The 21,095-nt window shown below is 39.1% G+C and overlaps 1 protein-coding gene across 1 annotated transcript in view; it reads right to left on the reverse strand.

The window, feature by feature from the left end:
• The window catches only part of SUCLG2 (succinate-CoA ligase GDP-forming subunit beta), a 102,522-nt gene that overhangs the window by 22,068 nt on the left and 59,359 nt on the right, over window positions 1-21,095 (reverse strand). The window lies entirely within an intron of this gene.

Raw genomic sequence — 21,095 nt, forward strand, 5'->3', positions numbered from 1 at the left:
GGCAATGTTTCAAGACTTTGCTTCAAGACACCCAAAAAGTCCCATATCACACCTAACAGAAAAACCAGCAGCCTGTTCCTTGGCATTTCCTGGAATGCTGGTTTTGTTCAGAAATAAAAACAACCTGGATGGAAAATTTAAGAAGTATCAAAAGTAATGTATCAAGAAAACCTCTCTGACTAGTTCTAATTTTGATCCAAATTAGAAGCATCTCTGAACATCCGAGGACTTTCAATCATTAAGTATTAAATAAAATTTGTGCGTGTTTAAATCTGCTCTATTGTATGTAATTCACCAGAAATGCTTTAAACAGAGTGAAAGCTGCTGTTTGTATCAATGAAGAAAAATGCTCTCCTCAGTTTTGTTAAAGAACTAAAAGTGAAACACTACTGAAACTGCATAAAGAAAAACAAGAAAAATTGATACTTAAAAATAAAAAAAATTAACAAATTAAAGCCAAGGTAAATGGTACAGCGATTACTGCATTGCTCCTTTCATTTGGGACTATTCTGATCATATAAAAATAGATTGTTCACAAAATCTTTTGTGAGCACATGATCAAAGCTATCTCAGAAACACAATGATTACCAGTCACAACTCCAGGCAACACATGTCTGCAGACAAAATTGATGTAAATCAGAAATGAGAAGCACGGGAAAAATGTGATGGGTCCTTGTTGCAACAGTCAGTACATCTCTCATAATACATACATAAATACTCAAATAATTTATAGCCAATAGTTCTTTTTTTTTTCAACCAGATTACAAACCCCAAATATTTGATTAACAATGTATCAAGAGTTGGAATTCAGAATTAAAGAATGAACTGTCAGCAAATTATGGCCCTTCATGCATTATGACTGAAATGCACAAGCATTTGTACAGGTCCCTTTGGAAGAGGGTGCCAAAGGAGTAACTCAGTGTGCAAGAAAGAGCTTTGCCAGAGATTAAGAGCAAGACAGGCTTGATTTGGAAAGCAAAGTGCAAAATGGAAAGGGTCAGTTTTCACTTTGGCAGATATGTACCAGTGAATGTCTAAATTGCCAAGGCAAGCCCAAGGACAATGACAGTTAATGTCAATGACAGTTGACTGTCATAGGACGTTTGGATTCTTGGTCTAAATACTTACACCTCACACTGGCCATTGTTTTTTGCACTAACTCACAAAGAGCCCTTATTCAATGTCATGACCTCAGTTATTTTCTGGCCTGTACTTCAAGTTTCTATAAAATCTCCCTTCCTGCAAAACAACTGTGGTTCAGTTAATCACCATTATAGCCAGACTCTATTATTACCTGCTAGGCTTTGATTACCAGGACTTCAGCAAATCCAATATCCCTGATTTTCTCTTATGGCTGCAGCTGTGAAAATGACTTCTGGAGAACACTGGAACTGGAAGAAAATGCCAAAGTGGTTCTACACTGAGAGGTTGCTGCTCTCCCTCTGGTATAACATTCACACGCAAGTTACAAAGCTTGAAATAATTGTCTGCTCTCCAGGCCTTGAAATCAAAACCCAGCAAGTCCTTCTTGTGTCTGCCCAAAGCCTTCCACTCCACCCAACACTGAGGAACTACAACCCTACTTCATGCCCCACATTTTTTATTTGACAAATGAACTTCACAAACCTATGTAATGGCAGAGCTGTGAATGCTCACAGTTAATAATGCTTCATGTGAGGAACCAACTGGAATTCTTTCAAACATTTTATAACCAAAAAAACACAAACAAGATTTACTTATTGTTAAATCCTCAGTCAGGATCTACATTTAGCTACAGCCATTGGTAGGCAGGACAAACAGTTTTTAAAGCACAGAGTAATGCAATAGTTTAACCTGTATATTGCTGAATGTGGATGTCACCAGGATGTTTGGGTTTTTATTTCATTCAGTGAAGTGAGTTATTTTCAAGCCTTCCCATCTATGGCAAGCATTTGTAAGCATTCTTCTAAAAGCATGTTGGTCCATTTAAAAAAAAAAGTAAAAAAAAAATGCACAGACACTGTTCAACATTGCACACAGCTGCAAATGGTAAAGACTTAAATGTGTACAAACCCTCAAAGAAACAAAAGCCATTGTATTGATTTCTGGATAGCTATTTTGGTTTCCCAATTATGAAAAAGCTACAGGTAGCAGTTTTCAGTATAATGTGATATGCTGCAGTTGTCGCCTGCTTCTCATTAATTTTTCATTCCTACAAGAAAAAGTCTTTCCTGGGAGCACTAAGTGTCAATGCAAGTCTGTTTCATTCACTTTTCAACACCACACACGTATTTATTCCTAAGTTTTCAATTCCATTGCATAGATTGCTATGCAACTTGCACACATCAACCCCAGCAGCAGACAGCTTTTCACCAAAAACTTGTAACTTGACATATACCTTGTCTTGCCTTAGGCTTAAATTGATTAATTCATCTTTCACTTGAGGAAAAGTCCCCCATTTAAAATGTTTTAGTAAGAAAAGGCAGATTTTACAAACTGAACCAGAAAAAGGACTTTTAGCATCTTTGTCACACTTTAAATTTGATGGTATGCACAGCTGTTAAGGAAGTCTTTACCTTCATTTTGCTGTTGCTATCTGCAAGAAGTTTCTGCTTTCCAGATACTCCTTCCTGTGCAAAATATGAGGGCTACAAAGCAATGGTTGTCTCACTCTTTTCTCCTCTTAGAATTCAATTTAAGTCTCACATCCTCAGATTTTTGGAAAGAAAATGGAGTCAGAGGAGCTACTCAGAATATCAAAAACTCACTTAAGAAACTCATTCTAATACACCACTGAATGGAACACCAAGAATAATTTGTGACAGGAGACAGCTAATACTTCAGAAGGTAAAAACATACTACAATAGGTTAACTATTGCATTTATAAATTGAAAAATGCCTGGAAAAGCTTCTAGGAATATATGTGGTATCTGCCTTAACTAATGATGAAGACTGAGAATTTCTTCTAAAAAAGACATATGCTAATTCAAACACAGAACTCTGACCTCAAGGCAGGGATTTTTTGGCAAATGTTTGTGGGAAGTCAGACTAGATGATCTTAAAGGTCTTTTCTAATTTTCCAATCTGTCTCAAGGAGCACATAACAGATTTGGGGTTGTATAACCTCCATGTACAACATTTTTGACATATTACTGACATGAATTTGTTTTAACTTTAGAGTAACAGGGCAGCTGATCATCAAAATATCCATCAGCTGCTCCCTTGACAGCTCATTTTGATGGCAGGACACAAGATAAGAGCAGGGAAATGAAATTAAGAATAAATGGAAAGCTGTGCTGAATGAGCAAAGAAAGGAAGAACTCCTTGCCCCAACTATTTTGTCCATGAATTTGCTCAGTTAACCCTAACAAAGATAAAGATCAGCTGATTTTCATCTGACATTTCCCCTTGAACAGCACAAACACTCCTCATGTGTAGAATTTGAGACAAAGAGCGCATAAATCAGTGCATTTGGCAGGTTGATGGAAAGAATCACTTCCAGGTTAGACTGCAAAAGTGCATCCACTTTTCCAGGTGTCACTGTTTTCTGTCCTGCAGCTGAAGGCAAGGAATTGTGAAAGCAGCAGGACTGCCAGCTTGATTTTCACTTGTATTTGAGGCACACGGGCCACTCTGAGCCCTTTTCATCCACACAGCAAAGCTGACTTGCAGCAAATGAAATGCTACATCAAGTTATTCTGTGAAGAACTGCTGAGAATAACACTGCTGAGCACTTAAATCAAGGAAAGGTACATCCTTTGGCAGGGAAACAAAGACACAGGCATGTACCTACCATGTGCCTGAACAGGGGAAGGGGATGCAGAACAAAGGGTTTCAATGGAAGCCACAACATCTCCTTTAAACATGAAAACAATGTTGGAAGCTCCATTACATGGCCAGTTCTCAGACCACCCAGCTGTACACACCCTACAGTCACATTTCTACAACTGTATTTATTCTGATGTTATGAATTTTATAGCTGAATTAGTGAGTAAAATAAAAGCAACCTCAGCAGTGAAAATTCAAAACAATTATTAATCCTGTAGATTAATAACATTAGTGACTGTCCACCTACAATGGCATATGATAGAAGGAGAGCTACTAAACCATTCAAACCATATATTTTAGAAGTCTGTGAAATCCTTCCTCTCTCCCACTCCTCAAATATTTATTTTCCATACAATAATGACCTCAGTATTCCAGGCAGCCTTTGAAGATTAATGACCAGTGGAGGTTAATGGTCCTCAGCTATTCTTCAAACCATCAACTCCTCCCAGCCAGTCATTAATCCACAAGAAATGCCTTAATGCTTCACTTATTACTGCTTAAGCATCAAGCCTATAAATTTTCAGGGCATTAAATCTCCAAAAGTAACCTTTTTCTCTTCACAGACCTCTATTTCAACAAAGCAGACAGATGAGATGAAAGTGACTTTGTTTTACAGGGATTCTCCTCAACTCTACCAAAGAATAGCATTTTTTTGTGTTTATTTGCATCTATTTGTTTTGAGCACTAAAAAATAACATCTCCTTTCCTGTCAAAATATGGACACCAAACCTCCTTCAGGCAGCATGTCTCTGACACCTCCTTAAACAGCTGTTCTCCCTCAGCTCAGCCCAGCAGGGACCACAGTGGAGGATGTGGCATTGCACAACTCAGGTCACACAGCCTGGTTTCTAACACAAAAAAACACTTTTCTCTGCCATTTATTAGTCTTTTAAAATGTCATGACAAATTAGTTGCTTTATTGTTTCTGAATGTCAACAGAATAAGCCATCAAAAATGGCAAAGAAAATCAAGTCTTTCTTTAAATAGTGATACCATCAATCACACCATCAATCACACAATCTATATCCATTCAGAATCAATTATACAAAAGTATCTAATTTAGACACATTTGATCTGGGCAGCCCATCAATCATCTAAAGGGTAGCCTTTCTTCACCCTTCTCTTTACCTTTCTCTCATTCTTTTAAACGGACATCAAATTTTACATTCTTTCCTTATTGTAATGCTCTAGTTAATAAGATGTGTTTTACAAAGTGCTCACAACTCTGATGTTCACAAGAAAATAAAAAATTCTTTGTAGGATTCAGTGTCATATGACAAACACAGCAAGATTTCATTATTCCTCAATCATTTTCTTTGAGGAAAACACCACACCACAACAGAGTCAGAAAAATGTTGACACTAAATTCAGAAAAAGACCAGACATAATATCAGACTATTATCATGCTCATTTATATTGGCACTCAACGAGCATTAGTTGTGAAGGCAGCAGGGCTGGCTGTCAAATGTGAGCAAATTGACAAGCTATTAGAGTGCCAACTGGAGGGATTCAATTAGAATATTTACTCCAGCACCAGCAAAGCCTTGCTTTTAAGATAAGGCAGAAATGTGGTGTGTGTTGACCGGGAAATAAAGATAGAAAATTAACAGGCATAGACAGAAATGTATCACTTCCTTTCTGCTGTAAAAGCTACAAACAAGGAGATTAACTTGAAAATATTAACTCTAAAAAATGTAATATCCAACACAAATCAAAGGAAAACAGTGTGGGCAAGTCTGTGTCATGGTTCTGTCCCAGAGAATGACAGCTCTGATCTCCTCCAAGCTACTTTGGGATCCCAGTCTTGGGATCTGTCTTGGACACGGATGCTTTGACACTGACCTTTTCCCCAAGTATTGAATAAATTTCAGGAAGAGCTGAGGAGTTTTTAACAATCCTTTAAGACAAAAGAACACAAAAAACCACAACCCAAACCTCACAAAACCCAAAAAACCACAACCCAAATCTCACAACACACACCTCACTACCCAAACCTGACAAAACCTCACTCAGACACATCTTCCCAGAATATTCTGAGTCATAAGGGACCCACATGGATCATCAATACTGACAATAAATGACACCATTCCCATTTCCTTACTCATCTTCTCAGAGTCTCTGCTTCCTCCACCAGCCAGGGGTTGAACAGAGATGTACCTGGTTGCCACTTCCCACCAGGGAGGTGGACTTGGCTCTGTGTTCAGAAGGGCCACTGCAAACCAGGGCACAGAGGCTGTAAAGACAATCCATAAATGAGGAATGGAAAGATGTCAGGAATGAAAATTCCCACATGGGAAAGGATGAAGACTCAGAAGAAGAGGGAGGAATCATACAAGTATCTCCTGCAGAAGTTTGGGCATACTGAGAGAACACATTTGAAGTCAGATCCTGTTTCCAGATGCACATCTGGAATTACACCACAGCCTATGGAAACAGCATTTACCACCTCTCATCTGATATGCATGCAACCAGATCACTAATCCAACCCCAAAAATACCTGCAACGAGTTCCAGTTACTCACTTGACAGACCATGAAATATCTTTCCTTTTTCAGCCTACTTACTTTTAAAGCTTTCCAGAGAGATGGTTTGTACTTTATTTCAAATATGAAGTGATTTTTGGCAGGACTCTGCAAACAGACATGCAGATTGAGTCAGGGAAAAACCTACTCAGCAGACTCCTTGCCTCATCAGGAAGGGCACACACCGAGCTAATTTCAGGATCAAAGTCTCACCCTATTGCTCCTGCTGATAGGATTTGGGTTTTTGGTGGTTTTTTTTTTGGATGATCTTCACTTCTCTTTGTTTTTAAAAATTATTAATTCCAGTTCTACTAAGATTAAATAATTATCTCTCTCCTTCATGTTTACACCTTTTATACACTTCAAAATGCTCAGCACGTTCTTCCTCACAGGGAGTATAATTTTTTACCACTTTCCCTAAAACCCTTTCACCTCCTCCCTCCATTATTTTTGATGTTTTCTTTGATTTATTCAGACACAGAAGTTTGACAGGGGAACAAAACTAAGGCATTTATGCCAGTTCCAATTTATCAAAATCTACACAAGAATGGTTTCAAAAGATAGAAAATAAAAGTTTTCCCTTTTCATATATTTACAAAATGCAATCAAAATTTAAGAAATCCTTTAAAAATATTAAAAAGGAAAATAAGAGAGAACACTTTTATTGTAGCTCAGGATAGGAAAGGTACACTAGAGCTTTAAAAACTCTGGACTGGAGAATATCAGCAAGATAAGGGAAGTTTGCTTGAAACTGTTATGATAAAAATGTGTATGAAGCATGCATGGAAAACTGGTATGTGTGATAGGAAAAAAGAAAGGGAATAAAAATTAATAGATGGTTTGGGAGCCTCTAAAGGTTTCACTGCTCTGAGCTTGAAGTGACAACATCTCTAACAGGTGCCATAGATAGGAATGTCCTACATGGATTTTCCCCCCATGAGTGACAATAATCATAAAGATAGAGCATCTGCACCATCACATTCTATTTCCTGCCATTTATTTGATTTTGGCTTTTTGATGCTGGTCTTTGGAGGAAATCAGTTTCTGTGGAAACAATTTTGTCACTGATGCAGCAGGTGAAAAGTGTCAGTGCAAAGTTAATTTTTGCACCATTTTGAAATCTGAAGGGTGGTTGGGTAAAAAAACAACCTCAGCTGTACTGAAATGTGTGTTCTGTCTGTGCACCAACTGCCCAGGGGACAATCAGAGCTCAAGCACTGCATTGCATCCAACAATGGAAGCAGAAATCTGTTCTCTTCACTCTGCAGGCAGCCAGCAGCTGAGGAACAACAGTAACTCAAAAATTTCCAACTCCATCCCACATTATGCAAGAGAGGAATCCTGCCTTCAGCAAGTTCTTTGCCTTGATCCTAATTCTCAAAACACAGATCATCCCTGTCTCACCTATTCCTGATGGTTTTTCTAAGCTGAATGAAACTACTCCAGTTTTTCTTGAAAGCTGAGACAGCTCCTCCTGTCTTCCTAGAAGGATTTTCCCAGGAGTGCTGCTACAGAGCTGTTGTGACCATAGGAACTGTGTTGTGTTAGAATGAATCACAGGATGGGCTGGAAGGAACCTTAAACTCATCTCATTCCCCCTCCTGCCATGGGCAGAGGCACCTTCCACTATCCCAGGTGGCTCCAAAACCCTTCCAGCCTGGCCTTGGACACTTGGCTTCAGTGTGCACACAGTGAACCCTTCTTCAGGCTCTGTGCATGTGCATAACTGCACAGGTGAATTATCCAGGGGAAAAAACCCAGTTCAATTCACACTAGAAAAGAACTAAATAGGTATTAAGGATCTAATATGATTTTAGAAGATTAATGCAAACCAGGACTAACACTTCAGCACCAGGAGATTTATAAATAATAGAAATATCTCACTGAGGAGAGAATCAGACCTTGACTGCTGGTGGAAATAAAACTTTTTCTCTCTCTACGACAGTCTTGAAATTTCATCTCCAACTTTGAAAATAGGAATTTCAAAATTATTCTCAGTTAAATCCACAGAAAGCACTGACCTTCAGTATCTGTAATGTTCAAAGGAAAAGACACTTGCACTTCTGATTGACAGATCCGTTGCAAACACAGTCTCAGCAGCTCCAGTGTGAGTGCTGAGAAATGCAACCTGAGCATCTACAGCTCTCTCATTCTAAGTTACTGAAGCAGCTTTTCCTTGTCAGGGGAATTGCACAATTCAAGATTCAGCCCTACTGATAACAGCAATCAGGAAACCACTCTCATGTATGAAGTGATCTTAAGCATTGGAGTGACAAAATAAAGCAAATCTTCCTATAAAACTCCATCTCAACAGGAAAGTGCCAGCTTTCAATTAAAATCTTGAATTATCCTTTGTATTTACTACCTGGAGAATCCATGAGCAACTTAGGTAGAATACTTATACTGAAAAAGCCCCTTGCACTTCAAAATAAACTTCAAGCTGAAATTTGGGCAAACCTCAACTCAATGGCTATGCAAGTGTTGCTGCAAAAGACAAATTTACTTTGTTCATTCTGGAGAACAGCTTTCTACCACACAAACTCTTCCTGGGACAGACCTTCCTTGGATCTTTCCAGCCTGAGATTCCACAGCTGATTCCTGGAAGCCTTGACATGCCAGCCCTGCAGAGACCCTGCAGCACTAACACGAGTGAGAACCAAAGCACACAAATGTCACAGCCCCTGTCCTGTGCTCCTCAGAGCAATCTCCAAACTAAACCAAATGAGGAAAAAAAATTCAAATTTCCTTAAGAGCTTAGGATTAAGAAAAAAAATTGGTATTTCCTGCCTCCATTTATTTTAAGTGGGAAGTACTCAAAAATACTCAGAGAATTGCCTTAAAACCTCTCTAGAAGTGGAAAATACTGCTACAGCTTTAAGTGCTTTTGCCTCCAACCCTTCCAGACCCTCTGCTATCTAAAATGTTAAATAATGCCTCAGTGGGCTACCAAGTTAAACCCCCTGGTTCAGGGCTAAAAAGCTCTTGAATACATGAGCAAGATCAAAGCAGGTGAGCTCAATAAACTGTGCAGTCCCTGTTTAGGGACTAGAGGAGCATCACTTCCCCAGCATGTTGGAAGTAATTTTCTCCGGTGACATGCTATGTTTTGTCTTACTGAACATTTAACCTCTAGATCTGGACAGCATACATTTGGCACCAGCACATTTCTTTAGGGAACACCAGAGTGGTTACTTCAAGTGACAGTTTTCTAATTATTCTGTCAAGCATCAATCTGTGAAGTTCCCAGTTCCTCAGCACCCTGATTGACAGGGCAATCAGCACTTTACTTAAAGCCTCCAGAGCTGTTCTGGCCTGACAAATGCTTAAAAAAAAAATAACCAACCCAACCAACTCCTCCTCCCCAGTGTGAAAATGGAGTGGAATATTTGACTTCCAAAACAAATCCCCACTTTCTGCAAATACAATTCCCCAAAGTAACCAAAAAATTGCATTAGCATATAAAATGCACCTCCAGAGAAGGAAGAGCTGACCAAAACAGTATTTTCTTTTATATTACAAGAATTCATTTGTGGCATTTCATTGTGGAGCAAATCAGCTGATGAAAGTACATCAAAAACAGAGTAGGAACTGAGACAGCACAATCATTTTCACTGAAGTTTTCCTTCTCTACTCTTAAGAGAGGGAAAAGAGCCTCACCTTTGAAGCACTTTTAGCTTGATTCAAGCTCCCCTGATTTCTGATAAACATCATCATCCTCTGCTGAGGGTGGCATTGTGACTCTGGGCCCTTACAGCACTTTTGACTGTAAGAAGTGAAAAACTGAGGGACTTGGTGAGTGATAAACAATTTCCCCTGCTACAAGTATAAGCTATTTAGTAGTCATGACCACATTTTCCTAAATAACATGAAAGTGCTTCATGCTCTTTATCCACCATGTAATTAAATTCAACACCAGGGCTGAGATTTCGACCAAGAAATTGGCACTAGAATTACACAGGTTTTGATTTATATGCCAGGATGCTGCACCTGAGAATTCAGTAGTGGAGTTGCTCTTGGCTTGGTGGGACAATCTTGTGTTGGTGTTATTTAACTTCACACAAAGAGAAGCTCTCTCACTGCATAGAACTGCAGCAAAATGCCAATAACAGTTTCTACTGAAATCAAACTTGTGCCAGATTTTCTCCTTTGGTTTGAAATGGTAAATTATGAATAATGGAAATTTGGTGGCCAGCTTTTTATGGTGAGCACTCTGGAGTGCTGTGTGGTAAAATACACTGAACTCAAAAAGACAGAAATATAAATGAAATACCAAATCACTCGTCAAACAAAGGGTGGAAGAGGGCAGGACATTTTATCCCTAAAAAGAGTGAGCTGTAGAAAATCTCTCTCTAGATTTTTTTTTTTTAGGATATTAAATGCGAAAATATATTCACACATTTTTTTTTTTATTTTCTTGGATTTAAAAAACATCCTAATAGTTCTTGATAGAAGGGAATGACAGAGCTGACCAAGTGGCAGAGGAAGTTTTTTGATGAAAAGCCTCACACTGCAGTGATCAGTAAGGTCAGGGGCAAGGCTGAACCCATCTGCTTTTCTAATGGAAGTTCAACAGATGTTCAGCATTGCTAAGAGAGTTAAAGGAATGTTGCTGATATGTAGACACCATCCTTGCTCTAATTGTTTTTATCTTTTCAGTTCAATTACTCCCACAGTTTGTATGACTAAGTGAAAACAAAAATGTATTTGAGATTCCCTCAAAGTAAAACACACAAAAATCCCAGAACAACTGTGCAGAGCCCCATGGAAGTTTTGATTAAAGGCAAATCCTTCACAATTCAGAGAGCACATACTCAATCAATGGTTGAAGAGGAAAACCTCCAGAGAGCAGCAGGAACTAAACAATTCTGATAAGGTTTCTGTGACTTTTCAGCAAATAGTAATTTGCTCCTTTATATTTCTTCAATGAGAAGTCGAGCATTGCAGTCCCAAACCTTTAAATCAAATGATTTGTTGGGCATCAAGCATTCAACTTGCAACACCCCCAATAAAATATTGACTCTTCACATTCATTCATTTCTACCCAATAACTGATTCTTCTTTTTTTGCCTCTTACAGGCCCATAACAGTATTCTGGGAGGTTGACTTAATCAAGATTTAGTTAAGAAAAAAGAAATCCTCAGCGTTTTCAAGATTTAATCTTGTCTAGATGAAAACTTGCACCACATAAGCATGTATATAATCTATTTTCTTAATGAGATGTTTTTCCTCTTTTCCCAGGTTATCACTATTAATTTCAAATCCACCATTCAGAAATGCCATCCAAAGTTTATACAAAGGTTCCTGCTTTAATCACAGGCTTGGCATCACTGTCACAGGACAGAGTTTTATGCACACTTTTGCTGAACAACATTCTCAGCAGGGCCCTGTCTGAAGGTGCAGATTTCATTCCCTTTTCTGGTGAAGTGAATGCTGACTTTCCTGGTCAGCTCACCTGTCAGCCACCCAGAAATCCAATTTTCTGGCACTGATAGCAGGATTGCTATGGTGTTTCCTGCACTGAGGCACTGCAGAGTTATTTGGGGGAGGATGGCAGAGGATGGTGGGAGCCACAACAGCTCCAGCTCCTCTGCCCTGAGCAGGTTTTTTGCAGCAAGGGAGGCTCCTTCTCCCCCACGTTCCCAGGGAATGAACATCTGGTGCTCTGCAGCTCTTTGGTTACTCAGGCTTACCCTTAAATAATTAGAAATGGTTTCTAAAGTACAGCAGCAGCCAGCACTGCATACAAAACAGGCTGTGGAAATGTTGTGTCAGAGCAGCAGTGGGGTAGAGATCTGCAGATTTACTCACCTTCACCATAGCGAGCTGCATGTCAAAATTCAAAAGGAAGTTCTCTTTCCCCTCTACTTATTTGATGAGTAAAATATGTATGCAAATGAAAAAGAATATGACAGGCATAGCAGAAGATTCAAGAAAATGGTTTTGTAAAAGCAGTCAAATGTCTTCTAAATTCATTTGGAATAGCTGCAGTGGTACAATACCTGCTCCATCCCAGCCAGAAAGAAGGAATTATATGGCTATTTGAAACAAGTAAGGCTACCTTATTCCTAATCAGCTCCTCTAATTGCTTGGGCAAAAAAGAATCTTTAAAATGTTTGGTATTTTTCTGCTGGAAAATAAATCCCTGCTTTATGCTTTAACTCTATCTAGCCTCTGTTCCAGGTCAGCCTTCACCAGGCATCACCTACACACACCCCAGACTAAAACCAGGAAAATTTGGCCACTGGCAGATGGAAATGGAAGAACTTCAGCTTCAGACTGCTATCAGAGGTAGGAGCACCAAAAGAAATAAACTGTTCACTTTTCACACCACTCTAAAGAGAACACCTGACTTCAGAGACTGCTGATTGTGAAAGGTACAAAAACTGCAACATCTTTTGAGAAACAGGACTAAGTTTATCTTCCTGTGAGAGATATTTTATTAGAAGATGAAACTAAACCTGGAGCAAAAAGACCAAGAGCTACTCATTTGTGGTAGACATGGACTTGATTTGCCAACTACTTAAGCACATGATAAGCTTTAAATGGACTCATTTATTTCAGCTTTATCAACACACTCAGAATAATAGATAATAAAATATTAAAACTTGAAACAGGTTTGAATTCTTGTTGAATTTGAGCATGAATATGAAGCTGTGAAATAATTCAATCCTACCTGAAGCAAAACAGAGATTCAAGAGAAATAGCTTTAGTCCTCTTTAATTAAGCTGTATTTCAAAAAATTTTTGTCTTTTAGAAAATTTTTCCATCACCCTATGATACCCTTCAAAAAAAAAGTATCTTTACTCTGAAAATTTCAGCAAAATCAGGCCCTTGCATCATTAAAAGATAATTTTATGATGAGCAAACACTTGTTAATTTTGTCATGGTTTACCATTTTTTCCCCACATTGAGTCTTATCAGTAAGAAAAATATGAAGTCCTATCTACCTGTGCTCCATCCATCCAGAGTGCTTCTGCAATGATAAATAAAACCAGTTGTCATTTATTTCACTATCACAAGAGTGTGCCTAACCCAGCACAAATGGCTGAAAGCTCCTACCTGAGATACACATTTCATCATCTGGGCCAGTTTGTCAGGAACAGATGGAGGCAAGGTGATTAAATTTCTTCATTTTGATTGAAAGAACAAACACATTCCTAGACTGCCATAACACCCACTTAAAAATAATGAGAATTAAAATGTGATTTTCTCTACAGGACAGTTTAAGTAAGGACACCTACAACTTTTCTTTTAATGTACTATTTCCTACCTGTATTATCAGATTATTTGTCTTTCATTCTCCTGTATGTGTGCTAGATGGAGGATCTAAAATAGATCCTTAATAAATTACTCATCTCACCAAGATGAATTACCAAATTGACTTTCCCAAAATATCTTCTCTTTTTATCTTCACTAATTGTGAAATGAGTCATAGAAATTTCCAAAATTTCATCAATTTGGGAATCCCAGGGAAGGATTAAACACTTTTCTGATGTATTTTTGTGGGCAGTCCCAAATTCTATTGCACACCCTGGACACGCCATCAGGCCCTTGGCAGTGAGAGGTGCTGGGAGGGTGCTCAGGGATTGAGATTTAGTGCCAGGATCCATCACCTTCCAGCTGAGGCCCTGCTTTGGAGTGAGATGGTGACACCAGGCTGTGACATGAAAAGAAACAGGTCCCATAACCATTCCCATGTCCTTCCCAAACACTTCCCCTCCCAGCTCACCAGTGGAGACCTCAGAAATATCCACATTCTCCAATGAAACCAAAGCCAATAACACAATCCTCTCTCACTTGGATCACTAACCCAGCACAACTCCAAACAAGCAGGGAAATGCAGCAAGCCTTGCCCACAGAGCAGCTCTCTCAGGAGGGTGATGCCATTTCTGCTCCAAGGAAACGGAAATGCCCACTCTTCTTTCCCTGCTTTATAAGAGACAATGTAGCCACGATATTTTCTGAAAAATTCCTTAATATTTTTTCTCCTGAGAAGCTGACAGGCCTCAGGAACAAATGTAAACATTGATTATCTGCTGCTGTGGAATGCAACAGGTGCATCTGTGACTGGTCCATGTTGATGTTTCTATTAATGGCCAATCACAGTCAGCTGGATCAGACTCTGTCTGAGCCACAAGCCTTTGTTATCATTCTTCTTTTTCTATTCTTAGCCAACCTTCTGATGAAATCCTTTCTTCTATTCTTTTAGTATAGTTTTAATATAATATATATGATAAAATAATAAATCAGCCTTCTGAAACATGGAGTCAGATCCTCCTCTCTTCCCTCATCCTGGGACCCCTGTGAACACGGTCACAATACAACACTCCAGAGGGGATAATTAGCACACAAACACTTCAAGTTCCATCCAAACCCACCAGCTCAGTTTGTGTCATGGTTCTTCCACAAATTTACCAGCATTTACCACCTATGAAAACATTCCTGCCACAAAGGAAGCAATTACAAAATCCCTGCAAGTTTTCCTCTTGCTTAGGAATTTTATTTTCATATCCAGTTTTTAGGATTCATTATAGCCTACTATAAAATGCCAAAAGGCATTCAACTTGTCAGTGCCCATAAATAATGACAGATTCATGTTCAAGTATATTTACATATCAATTACTTAGGACTCAATACTACACATGCTCTTGAAAAATATTTTACTTTTGGTTATAAATCAAGACAATTCAATTATGCATTTTAAATGCATAATTGTCCTCTCATTTTCATAAATATTGTCAATATGCTATCAGTCTGTAAAAGTGCCTTGGTGAAATGAAAGAATGACTTTTCAATATTTTAAGTGTTTTAAAAGATGAATAGTCATTTCATATTAATTCTGCAATACTGAAAAGGCACATTAGAAAAGAATCCTTGCTATAGTTCTATAAGTCTGTATTTTCTCACCAATGCAGAGCTAATAAAAAATGTGGGGAAATTCCTAAATTTCTCTTATAAACTCAAAACCTACAACATCTTTAAAAGAACCATAACCTGCTCCATTGTCTAAAGGCAAAATACTTGTACAAATTTCTGAGACAAAAACCACAATATGCTTTTGTGAACTTTACCCACCTTTTCAAGACATTTCCGTGCCCTAATAGGTATTTTGTACCCCCACAAACTGTCATTTTATGAGAATAATCTTAAACTTCAAGAGTCAAGACATCATTACTCTTACAGAATTACCACTCACAGTTTTACACAGCTTTATGTTTATGTTTCCTCTCTGAAACACAGAAAGGAAGCTCCAGACCATTCACTGGCTCCAAGGCAGGATCAACTCTCCCTGAAATTTCCTAGATAATTGCTTATTTAGCTAGCCTTTAAAACCTTGTGGTGCTGGATAGTGTCTAAATTCCCCAAATAAACTGCTGTAGGACTCCAATACCTTTTTTGGCTGCAATATTTTGAGAACAGCTACCCTGTACAGCCACATTTCTGCTCTTAACCCTTATTTCCTGCCTGAGGCAGTCAGTGACCTGCACCACCAGGCAGATTGCTCAGGTTAACCGAAGGCTCCTTCACCTTTCTGTGTCTTTCAACCCTTGAATCATTTGTATATTTGAAATCAGAGAAAAGGTTGCTCTCTACCTACCTGTTTACTCCCCCTCAAGACTAAAAGGCCCCTCTATTGTGCTAATAGGAGATAATAGTAAGATAATGTAGCAAGATCCAGCTTCCAAAAACCATGAGGAATTTTTCAATGATTGATTAGACAACATCCTACAGAAATGTCAAAATTTCTAGCAAAAAATACAACAGGTTAATTTATTATGATTTTCTTTTTAAAAATTTAATATTGCACTTTAACAAAACCAGTGCTGAGCACTAAACTGCCAGGAGGAGGGGGCTCAGTAATAAGCAGTGAGCATCAGTGATAACTTTTATGAATTTCATAGCACTTAATTAACTTCTTTAACAAACTATTTAGTTTTTGATCAATCTTTGTAGATGGCAGATGAGGGGGTTAACACCTGGGGAACAGTGCAGAGCAGGGCAGCACACAGGCATTGTGCACTGGAGCAGCTCCTCAGCCGCAGAGTTTGGAGTTCCCAAACCACAGTATGATGCTTCACCCTCTTCTTTACACAAGGTGTAAAGAATTTCCATGCTGTGCAAAGAAGAGCTGGCTAATGAAGTGTGTAAAGGGTTCATGGTATGTGAATGAGAAAGCAAAGAGATTCCTAATGAGGCTGTAAGAACAGGGTTCTGAAATGACACAAAATCTGACAATTTAAACAAATTCAGTGCTAACACTCTATTTTATGTCTGCAACTGAATCTTATTTACATTTCCCTTTTTTCTCCAAAATTATATGCCCATGACATAGGCTGCATGTGTGATAGGGAAGGCTATCTCTTCCTACTGATTTATGGGTTTGCATTATTGTAACACTGAGAAATCCACTGCTGACAATCAGTGAAATGCAGCAAACTGCCCACAGCCAGCCTATGCTCTAAGCATGAGGAAGTTCCCTATCACAGAAATGTGGCATTTGGAATTCTTGAATTTTTAAAGCTTTCCCCTTGAGCAGGTCATTGTTCAAAGCTGCAGAGTGAGAGCAAACAGTCCAGAACCACACAAATAGAGTTACTACACCCCAATCTGCCTGAATGATTTCAGATGTTTTGAATGGTCTGAACTGAGCTAGCTCACTCAATTTTAAATTAATTACCCAAAATAAAGACCAAATTCATTATACATGGCAATTTTATTTTTATTTCTGAAATCTAAGAAAAGAATATCCCAAATTTTTCCTCTTAGTATAATGTTATCCCTTCTGTTGCCACATAACAGACCGCAAATGTTAAGAAAGCTAATGCTAAAAATCCCTGAAGCCAAAAGGATAAGCTGGTGATAAAAATGTCTTGTATAATAAGGATGTATAAACTGTATTATTTTCACACCAAACACAGCTGGGAAAGAAGTGAATTGCAAAGTTATGGTTTAATGATATCCTCTTTCAGAATTCTGGTCACTCTCTCAGATGCCTGGAAAACAAAACCTCAAAACCTCTGCCTGACACACAACAGTGAAACACATCAGTGCCAATTATGTGTGGGCACAGAGATACATCTGAACATGAACAGGCAAAGCAAGGTAACAGGAATGATTGTCTAGTCCATATAATTAAGACAATAATCTGAATTTGGACTAGATAATTGCTTAAGAAAAAAAAATGAAGTCTTGTGTGGGTTTGATATTAATTATTCCCTGGATATGAGCTAACAGATGTCAATATGGAATAGTTTCTCCTGAGAAACGTTTGTCTTTCTGTCAATAGCACTTTGCCTAAATAACAAGTCAACAGTTGTTAACATCAATTGCTTTGGTGAGTCTTTAGTCATATCATCAATGACAGGCTTCAAAAAAGCAACTTTAGTGGGAGAAGGAGAAAAAGAACAACAAACCATTTTGGCCTTTAGTTGCCTGTGTTTCAGTGACACTTTCTAATAGGACTCCACTGCTAAGATCAGGGCTAGAGTGTGCTGATGGTAAAAAAACAACTTGCTTACAGCTAAGTTGGCTTTTGTGTGAGTTTGTGAGGCCAGGTTCTGGTAGCAGGGTGGCTTCTGTGAACAGCTGCCAGGAGCTTCCCATGTCTGATGGAGCCATCAGCTCTGCAATGGAGCCTGAGCCCATCAGGGACGGTAGCATCACCTCTGGGATAACAGAGTTAAGAAGGGCAAGAAAAACTGCAAAACAGCAGCTGGAGAGAGGACTGAGAATAGGAGAGGAACAGCCCTGCAGTGAAGGAGGAAGGGCAGGAACTGCCCCAGGTGCCAGGGCCAAGATTCCTCTGCAGCCCATGGAGATCCAGGAAAGAGCAGATACTTCTTTCAGCTTTAGCCTTTCCAAAAAACCTTGCTGAATCCTACAAAGAGTCATCATATGGCAACCATGTCTTCAGCATGAACAAAAACAGGTGCTTGGTTTTGGAGCTTGACAAGGATGTGAGAGTGCTCACAGATGAGGACTTTGTGGGGATGCCTGGAGCAGGAATTCACACATGCAAGGAAGAGCCAGGCACCACCCAGAACCTCAGAAACACCAAAGGCAACAACCACTTCCACTTCACTGTGGGACAAAGGGGGATAAATGAAGCTCCTGCAGTGTCTCCCAACAGCCTGAACTGCCAGAATTGAGCCATCTTTCCCTTTCCTGCTAGTATCTAAAAACAGGGAAGACTACATTTTCTACCAGAGCAGATGCACAGCGCCAACTTATAGAAATAAGACAGGCAGGTAGAAGGAAAAGAATAAAGAACGAAAAAAAGCAATTGGAATTTAGACAGTGAATAGAAAGGAATTCAGAACCATTGCAATGACCTGTCTAACCTAGGAAGTATTGGATATGGCAGACAGCAAACAAGACCAGCAGAGTGTAAAAAGGGTCACTGGCTCCAGGGACAGCATTTCCATCCAAAAGCCAGTGGATCACCTTTTGCAACAAAACCCCTTACACTATTTTCTTTTTCCCCAAGAATTATAGACACTGACAGCTGACAGATTAAACCAGCAGCAAACCAACCCAGATCTTCACTTTTTCCAAAAAACAATATCCTCTGTTTCACTAAATCAAATCATGGCTTACCTTGATTTGTTTATTTTCTTTGGCTGAGAGAGAGGAAGGGTTGTGTGGTTTTTTGGTTTTTGGGTTTGTTCATTTGGGTTTTTTTGTCATTTTAAAGACAACTAAAGAGGGAGAAAAAGATCTTTTTCAGAGTGCAGTTGAACCTTTCCTTCTGGAAGATTTCATCTTCTCCAATGTCCTTAACTCTGCCAGCACAACTAAAAACCAGCAATTCTCCATATTACAGCCCTGTGAACTTTTTTTTTTTTTTGTTTATTTCTTTAGTCTCCAGACATTTGGATATTTACAAAAATTAACTGAATCTCAAGTTCCCAAGAACAAATTTTTATCTTATCAAACAAAGTGGGAATCAAGTTAAAGGCCACAGGGAAATGACTGACCAGATACAACCTGTGAATGCTGCATTAGCCACAGAGACTCTTGGGACTGAAACCCTACCAATAGTTAAGAAAAGAGAGGATTCATCCAATTTTCTGATTATGTATTAGTGAGCTAATGGACACGGTGTATCAGGAGAAGAAATAACAGACATTTGCTGTATTTTCTGAACAGAATGAAATAAACCATGAAATGTTTTGCCTTCTGCATCTTCAGCCAGTCAATCCCAGGAATGGCATAGCCCCAGCATAAATGCCCATTTCAGGTCCTTTCCATGCTCCTTTTTGCTTTCTCTCAGTAGCAGAGCTCCCCTAGCCCTGGTGCATGCAGTTGGAAATAGTTAAGCAGTAACATATAATCAGAATGGGTAATAGAAGGATATAACACAAGTCAAATGTTGGGCACGCAGATGTTCTATAGCTGAGAGCTGCTAGAATGCCTTTTTGTTTTAAAATTGTTTAAACTCAGTCAGCTTCATCACCAAAATTAATACCTGCTGTTTGTGGTGCAGCAGACAGTACAAACTACTTAGCACAGTGATAATCACCAGCTAAGTTGTGTATCTGAGACCTTGCTGCACCTGCTTCTCTACCACTAACACAAGTTTCAGAACTAAATTACATCTCAGGCAAACCCAGATCATCACACCAAGCAAACACTGCAGAACAACTCAAACAACTCAAACAACAAACACTTGAGACATCAAGGTACTAGGTACTTATAAAATATGCAGGGAGAGTTGCATCTGCAAAGAGCTTACAGTATAAAGTTGACCTGTGCTTATCTTGTACTGTAAATTTCCTTCCTAATTTTGCCTTGAAATGTTGCTGCAAACAATACTCACCTCTATTTGAAAAGCCACAGTATTCTGTCACTTTCTGCTGCACAGAGCATACAATTAGAGCAATGTAATTGTCACAGGAAGGTGGCATTTAGAAGCCAATATCACATCACAATGAACATGAGGAAAATGACTGGAATCACAGCAAACATGAGATAAAGGGGATGAAGCCAGAGCCACAAAAAGAAGCAATATGTTGAAATAGGGGCTTCAGCTGTGATGCTTAGGTGCAGGAGATGGGAAAGATGATCAAAGCCCTCCAACAGATTCCCATTAGTAAAAATATCAGCAGCAAGGAAGCTCTGGCTGCACACAAAAGCAGAACTGCACGTTGGCAGGATGGGCAGCTGGCACTGCTCCAGAGCCCACGCCTGATCAATATTCTCTCAGCAGATACTCCAGTTCTGCCTGCAGAGGGGACCAGTGACCTCAACACACATCTCTAGAAATAACTTCTACTCAGAACACACAGACTAATGTCTTCTCTTCTTGTTCAAAAAAGAAAAGAGCAACTGCAGCTCCATCTGCAAAAGGAAGTGTCAGAACGTTCCAGCCTGGGAACGTTAATTAAATACAGATTATCCTGCAGAGCAGAGTCAGATATTTTAGAAACCTTGAGTTTAAAAGAGTACAAATCAGCCCTTGGAATTAGCTATTTGCTTAATTTTCCCATTTTTCTCCTCAGTCTATTGTGGTACAACACTATTAAGAATGCTATTTTAAACATCTAAATCTCACAAACTCCATTTCAGGAGTGAGGTGCTCTGAGTTCAGCACTGCAATGCCCAGCATTAGCACACCTGCACTCCTGTGCTGAACTGCCTTGAGAAAGTTCACACTCACAACTCACCAGCCAGCCTGAGTACGGATCAGGAGCTGAAAAGTCTCTCCAGTGGTTCCTACTGAATTAATTTTCCTCCCAGATCAGCCCTTTAGGAACTCACTCTCGGT

This window comes from Melospiza melodia, chromosome 10 (assembly GCF_035770615.1).
Source record: "Melospiza melodia melodia isolate bMelMel2 chromosome 10, bMelMel2.pri, whole genome shotgun sequence".
In the NCBI taxonomy this organism is placed as follows: domain Eukaryota; kingdom Metazoa; phylum Chordata; class Aves; order Passeriformes; family Passerellidae; genus Melospiza; species Melospiza melodia.